Raw genomic sequence first — 8,011 nt, 5'->3', positions numbered from 1 at the left:
TTATTTACTTTCCCTAGGTAATATGTACTTTAAAATTTGCCATTCCATTCCATTTATTTTATTGTACTTTTAAATTTAATTTTCATGGGGTTTTTTTTTCATTTATTTTAGAGTTTGGAGTGCATGTGAGGTTTTGCTACGTAAGTAAATTGCATGAAGGCAAGGTCTAGGCTTCTAGCAAGCCCTCTTGCACCCAGTAGTAGACCTAGTACCCAGTGGATGGTTGTGTGCCCCTTATTCCCACTCCCCCGCTCCCTCCTTTAGCACTGCCCAGTTGTCTGTTGTTCCCACCTTCGTGCTCATGTGACCAGTGATCAGGACCAACTTATGAGTGAGAACATGCAGTATTCAGTTTTCTTGTTTCTGTGATATTCACTTAGTATATGGTCTCCATCTATATGTTGCTGCAAAGGACAGGATCTTGTTCTTTGCAGCTATGTAATATTCCATCATGTATATATATCACATTTTCTTGATTCAGTCCACTTCCGATGGTCATCTGGGTTGGTTCCATGTTTATGCTATTGTAAATAGTGCTGCAATAAACATACACATGCAGGAGTCTTTTTGGTAGAGCAACTTATATTCCTCTGAGTATATTCCTAGGAGTGAAATTGCTGAATCAAATAGTAGCTCAATTTTTAGTTCTCTAAGAAGTCTCTTCTCTGGTTAGGAAGGTGCCAAAGTATTTCTCTTTTTTTGTGGCTATTGTGAATGGGATTGTGCTTATTTATTTGGGGTTCTGTCTGTTTATTTTTGGTGTATAGGAATGCAACTGTCTTTTGCACACTTATTTTATACCCTGAGACTTTACCAAAGTCCTCTATCAATGCAAGGAATTTTCTGACAGATTCTCTTGGGTTTTCAAGGTATAAGATCATGTCATTCACAAAGATGGATAACTTACCTTCCTCTTTTCCTATTTGGATACCCTTGATTTCCTTCTCTTGTCTGATTGCTCTAGTTAGGACTTCCAACACTATGTTGAACAGGAGGGATGAGAGTGGACGGCCTTGTCTTGTTTCAGTTTTCAAGGGAAATGCTTCCAAGTTCTGTCTGTTTAGTAGTATGTTGGCTATGAGTTTATCATAAATAGCTCTTACTATTTTGACACTGTTGGTGGGAGTGTAAACTAGAACAACCTCTGTGGAAAACAGTGTGGTGATTTCTAAAATATGTAATCAACCTTCCATATGACCCAGCAATCCCCTTTCTGAGAATACACCCAAAGGATCTCAAATCACTGTAAAAAAAAATGATACCTGCACATGCATGTTTATTGCAGCATTATACACAATAGCAAAAACATTGAACCAACTGTGGTGCCCATCAAAAATGGACTGGATAAAGAAAATGTGGTACATTTACACTATGGAATATTATGCAGCCATAAAGAAAAATAAAATTATGAACTTCGCAGCAACCTGGATGGATTTAGAGTCTATAATACTCAGTGATTTATCACAGAAACAAAGATCGAAGTACCACATGTAGTCACTCATAAGTGGACACTGATTACTTATCATACTACTATAAGAAAAAGATTGGCAGTAGTGGGACATTGCCGGGAAGGGAGGGCGCATAACATCAATAAGGGTACCCACACTTTACCTGTATGATGACCACATATGTACCTAACCTTGAATCATACCCCACATTCTTAAAGTAAAAAATAAGAGAAAAAAAAAATCCTGGAACTGGAAGTGAGTGTGGTGCCAAGGGAACGTCTGTCGGTGTGTGGGGCTAGGGGAGGGAGCGGTAGGGCCCAAGGATGGTGTCAGGGCTCAAGAGGCCACCGGATGCTGTTAGACTGACCTGCAGCATCTGCAGCCCTCTCCCTGCTGGCAGGCCAGCCTGATCTCTGCAGCCCTCTCCTAGGACCACAGTGACAAGACTCCCATCTCCTGAGCTGCACCCCTCTTTACAGGTAGGAGACAATGGCAGGAGAGAGAACCAGACCCTGTGAGCTGGACCAAGAGAAATACAATGCTGATGATAAAGTGATGGTCGTCTGCCTGAGGGACAGCAAGGTGGGAAATCTCAAACTCATAGAGAAATTCCTCATGGATAGATTTTACCACAACAGCTGTCCACATATGCCCTGACCCTGTACAAGCACACAGCCAGGGTGGATGGCAAGACCATCCATCTTTGTGAACTTTTGGGACACAACAGACCAGGAGTGGTTCCAGAACAGGCATGCTTCCTACTGCCACAAGGCCCATGTCTGCATCATGGCGTTTAACATACAGAGAAAGTCATCTATAGGAACCTGAACACCTAGTATGCAGAGCTTTGAGAGTTCAGGTCAGAGATCCTGTGCCTTGTGGTGGCCAATAAAATTGATACTTCACCGTCGCCCCCAAAAACTTCAGTTTTGCCAAGAATTTATCCCTTCCCATGTACTTTGTCTCAGCTGCTGATGGTACCAACAACGTGAAGCACTTCAGGATGCAATTCAATCAGCTGTTTCTTACAGAATTCCCAGGACTTCATGGAGCGATCTTTAAAGAGCTTGAACACCTCAAGTTGAAACAGAAAGTAGAGGAAGTGCCAGACCAAGAGCAGAGTAGCAGCATCAAGAGCCCATCAGAGGAGACATCTCTCCCCACAACTGAGTGCTAGGAGTGGATGGAGCCCTTTCAACATACCTGTCCCTTAAGCAACCCTCCAGCTATGAATGGAGAAACTCCCAGCCATCCCCTGTTCTACCTCCTGCAAACCCTCCCATCCCTTTGGCCTCGCACACTCATGGCCCATGATCCAGGGATGAGATCACCAGTAGACAATCTGGACAAGCAAAAGAAGTCCAAACCAGACCTTGAAGCTGAATTAGGGATTAATATCATTAACACCTTCTCTAAACCCGTGACTGGACAGTGAAGGGAATCAGCAAGCATGATTGTATATCTCTTTAATAAAAGGGAAATATAAGTGTTTTGTTTCCCCAAAACTGACCTCAGCCTCAGGGACTATTCCTTGTATTTCTGCCAAGGCAATGATTTCCGCCCTCCCCCCATCCCACCTCCACTACAGAATCTGTGAGGCCCCACCCTTTCCCACATGTGAGGTCTCACATCGTTTTCCACTTTAGTCTCCCAAAAATCTTTTTAAAACTGTTTTTGAGCAGACAACCATTCATTCTAGATTTTTGAAGACTTACTCTGTTTCAGGAACTCTTCCAGGTAAGATCAGCCAAGATCACAGGTACAGGCTTGCCATTCAAGTTAAGTAAAAGCAGGTGACAGATCAAGCCACTGTCCTACATAAGCATTATTATGGTAAACATTTAGGGTCAATATAGTCACACCACAAGGTGCACCCATCTGTATTACAAGAAATAGACTTTTGAGAAGAACTTCCTTTAAAATAAAAACCCCGAGTTCAGCATAAGAAGCTGTCCTTCACTGTTTTCTTTTTTCTTTTATTTCTTTTTTTTGGGGGGGAGGGGGACCAATTTGGACACTGAGCCTTCTATTGGAGGCTGAGGACCACGGGAGGAGAGCTGGCCCACTGCCTTTCCACTCCTCTCCAGAGCTGGTTGTTTGCTCTGATGATCTTTTATATTTTTGCATCATTTTCATTCACATATTTTGTTTTTGTTTTTGCCTTTTTTACAGTAAAGGTTGAAGTACATAAAAAAAAGAAAGAAATTGTCACACTGCTTTCCACAAAGACTGACTAGCTTACATTCCCACCAAGAGTATAGAAGCATTCCCTTTTCTCCACAGTCTCACTAACACCTGTTATTTTTGACTTTTTTATGGTAGTCATTCTGACTGGTGTTAGGTGATATCTCATTGCAGTTTTAATTTGCATTTCTCTGATGATTAGTGAAGCTGGGCATTTTTTCATGTGTCTGTTGACTGCCTGTATGTCTTCTTTTGAGAAGTATCTGTTCATGTCCTTTGCCTGCTTTTTAATGGAGTTCCCCCTGCCTCATCAATTTGTCTGAGTTCCTTGTGGATCTTAGATGTTAAGCCTTTGGCAGATGCATAACTTGCAAATATCTTTCCTATTCTGTGGGAAATCTCTTTACCCTCTTAAAGGTTTATTTTGCTGTGCAAAAACTTTTCAGTTCGATAAGGTTCCACTTGTCAATTTTAGATTTGGGGGCATTTGCTTTTGAAAATTTGGCATGAATTCATTGCCCACTCCAAAGTCCAGAAGGATGTTCCCTAAGTTTTCTTCTAAGATTCCTACAGTTTGAGGTTTCACATTTAAATCTTTGATCCATTGTGAGTTAAGTTTTTTATATGGTTTCACCTCTTAAATTTACCCCTCATGTTCCTCATGTTCCTCTATATCTTCACAGTGGGATAAAGAGAATGGTATTCACTTTAAAAAGTATTATTTTGGGCAGCCACCTAGAGTCCCCTCCCGCTACAGGACGTTTTTTGTCCTTCAATAAACCCTACTTATATATATATATATATTTATTATGTGTGAGACGCCTTGGCTATTATAAAGATAAAACAGAGTCTCCCCTAAAAAGGACTGATAATTTATTTTAAAAATCAGACTCTTCCTCCTGAAAAATTTTGTCTTCTGGCTTCCATAACACCACCCTCTTGTTCTGTTTTTACTTCTCTAGGCATATACCACTTGAGTGATTTTCATTAGACTTTTCAAACTTGTTATATTACAAGTTATCTTTGAGAGAATATCTTCCAAGATTTCAACAATCACTTGTTTTGCAATTTACTCACCAATCTAGAATACCAGAGTCCAACTATTAAATTATTGTTTGATACTATTGCATTTCTTACTTCCAATGCATTCCAGACCATCCCTACTTGAATGTCTCAGACTCATCTCCCTGTTTGAGAGAAATTATTTTCCTATTCTTCATGTCCCTTTCCCCTTTTCTACTCTCCTAGTTTTATTTCTTCCAGGAGTAGACCCTGTGAAAAAGGATTCGAATGCAAATAGTTTGTTTGGAAGGTGATCCAGAAGCAACTACTAAGGGATTGTAGTAGGGAGATAAGGAAGGAAAGGCAGCCCCAAAGTCTTAGTTTTCAAACAATTTAGCACTCTGGGAACCTAAAACTGAATCCCACTGAGGAATTCTAGGAGTAGAACATAAAACTCACCTGGGGTGCAAAAATGCTGAGGTATTACCCACCAATCCTGTAAAACAATGTTTGAGGGTTGTCGTCAGGACATTTATTCTTTGTCACTTCCCATCTTCTGTGCCCCTGCCATCAGAGTAATCTCTCAGGCATTGGACATGACTTCAGCTGTAAGGTGCACACAGTAGTGATGAGGGGGACACCAGCAAGGTCTGCTCAGCTCTGTTCTGAATCTTGGTCAATGATACCACAGCCATCCAGTGATCACAGCAAAAACCCTTAGAACCGTCCTTGACTTCTCTTGTCCTTCACACCTTACATTTACTCAGACACCAAATCACTTGATTTTAAGCCCATGGTGGTGTTACCTTATTTACCCTTCTCAATCTTTTGCCATTGCCTTAATTCAATGCACCAATGCCTCTCCTGAAATATTGCCATAAATGTATTCTTTTTTTTTTCTTTTTGAGTTGGAGTCTCATTCTGTCACCCAGACTGGAGTGCAGTGGCCGCTCCTGGCCACCACAGCCTCGACTTGCTGGGCTCCGGCGATCCTTCCGCCTCAGCCTTCCGAGTAGCCGGAATTACACGCATGTACTCCTACGCCCGGCTGATTTTTTGATTTATTGTAAAGATGAGGTCTCGCTGCCCAGGCGGGTCTCGAACCCACGGGCTCAGGCAATCCGCTCACCTCAGCCTCCCAAAGGCGCGGGATTACAGGCTGAGCCACCGAGCCCGTCTCATAAATGCATTCTTATCTCATCTTTTGGGCTCCAGATTCCTCCTTCAAGCTGCCAGCAGAATCATTTATCATTTACACTATTCTGGAGAGAAAATAAGAGTAATAGCAGCCAATGTGTACTGAATGTTCTCTTTTTCTGTGCCAGGCACTGTACGAAGCCTACTACACGCATTATCTTATTTAATCTTCACAACAAACTTATAAGACACGTAATGAGTTTGGGGTTTTTTGTTTGTTTGTTATTTCTTTCTTTTTTTCCATTTTTATTTCAGATTCAGGGAGTACACATGCATGTTTGTTATATGGACATATTGTATAGAGGGGGGATGGGTTTTGCATGACCCATTTCCCAGATTGTGAATATTGCATTCCACAGGTAGTTTCTGAACTCTAATCTCTCTCCTCACCACTCTCCTTGTTGATGTCTCCAGTGTCTACTATTTCCATCTTTTTGACCATGTAGCTTCCACATATGAAAGAGAACATGCAGTGTTTGGTTTTCTGTTTCTGAGTCACTTCACTTAGGATGATGATCTCCAACTCCAACCATGTTGCTGCAAAGGACATGATTGCATCATTTTTTATGGCTGCATATTATTCCATGATATTCTTAAATTGGTTCCACGATTTTACTATTAAGAATAGTGCTGCATGTGAGTACAGGTATCTGTTTTGCATACTGTTTTATTTTCCTTTGAATAAATTCCTGGGATTACTGGACCGAATCGTAAATTCAATTTTTAGTTTTGGAGAAATCTCAGTATTTTTTTCCATAGCAATTGAACTAGTTTACAATCCCAGAAATAGTGAATGAGCATTCCTTTTTCTCCAAAACCATGCCAATAACTGTTGTTCTTTGACTTTCTAATAATAGCCATCTTGTCTGGTATGAGGTGATATCTCATTGTGGTTTTAACTTGCATTTCTCTGATGAATAGTGATGTTGAGCATGTTTTCTTTTTTATTATTATTTTTTTATTTTTTAATCAATGTTTTTTATTATGATATTGTGGGGTACAGTTAAGGGTTAGGTAAACAAATATGCTTCGTTCAGTCACCCTTATTGATAAGAGGTGTCTCCCCATCCCCAGACACATATTTACTACCGTTAATTCCATCTCCCTTCCCCTCCAACCCCACTTTCCCACCACTGTCAGTCATTTTCTTATAGTATTACATTGGATCTTCAAGGTCCACTATATGAGTGAGAAATTGTGATACTCAGAACTTTGTTTCCGTGAGAGGTCAATCAGTATTATAGACTCTAGTTCCATCCAGGTTGCTGTGAAATTCATGATTTTGTTCTTTTTTATGGCTGCATAGTATTCCATGGTGTATATGAATCACATTTTTTAAATCCGGTCCTCTTTTGATAGACAGCATGGTTGCTTCCAGGTTCTTGCTATTGTGAACAATGCTGCAATAAACATACATGTACAGATATCTTTTTTATAGAGCGATCTGAGTTCTTCAGGATATATTCCCAGTAGAGGGATTGTGGGGTCATAAGGGAGGTCAATATTTAGAGCTTTTAGGAATCACCATACGTTTTCCACAGAGGTTGTACTAGTTTGCACTCCCACCAACAGTGTAGAAGTGTTCCCTTTTCACCACACCCTCTCCAGCAACTGTTGTTTTTTAAGTTATTGATAATGGCCATTCTGACTGGAGTTAGGTGGTATTTCAGTGTGGTTTTGATTTGCATCTTCCTGATGATTAGTGAGGTTGAACATTTTTTCATGTGTCTGTTGGCTGTTCGGATGTCTTCCTTTGACAAGTGTCTTTTCATATCTTTTGCCCATTTTATAATGGGGTTGTTTGCTTTTATCTTTTCAACATGTTTGAGTTCCTTGTAGATCAGAGATGTTAAGCCTTTGTCAGACCTGGAGTTGGCAAATACTTTTTCCCAGTCTGTAGGCTGTTTCCCTGCTCTCTTGATGGTTTCTTTGACTTTGCAGAAGCTTGTGAGTTTAATGAGGTCCCACTTGTTTATCTTATCTCTTATGGCCTGTGGGATTTGGGTTTTGTTCAGGAATTGGATGCCCGTTCCAATTTCCGTGAGGGTATGTCCATCATTTTCTAAGGTTCTTATGGTTTGAGATTTTATTTTTAGGTCTCTGATCCATTTAGAGTTAAATTTTGTGTATGGGGATAGATAGGGTTCCTGTTTCAATCTTCTGCATGTGGTCAGCCAGTT

Source organism: Carlito syrichta, unplaced genomic scaffold (assembly GCF_000164805.1).
Source record: "Carlito syrichta isolate Samal-C Ts95f unplaced genomic scaffold, Tarsius_syrichta-2.0.1 Scaffold314816, whole genome shotgun sequence".
NCBI classification, from domain to species: Eukaryota; Metazoa; Chordata; class Mammalia; order Primates; family Tarsiidae; genus Carlito; species Carlito syrichta.
This window is presented reverse-complemented; position numbering follows the sequence as displayed.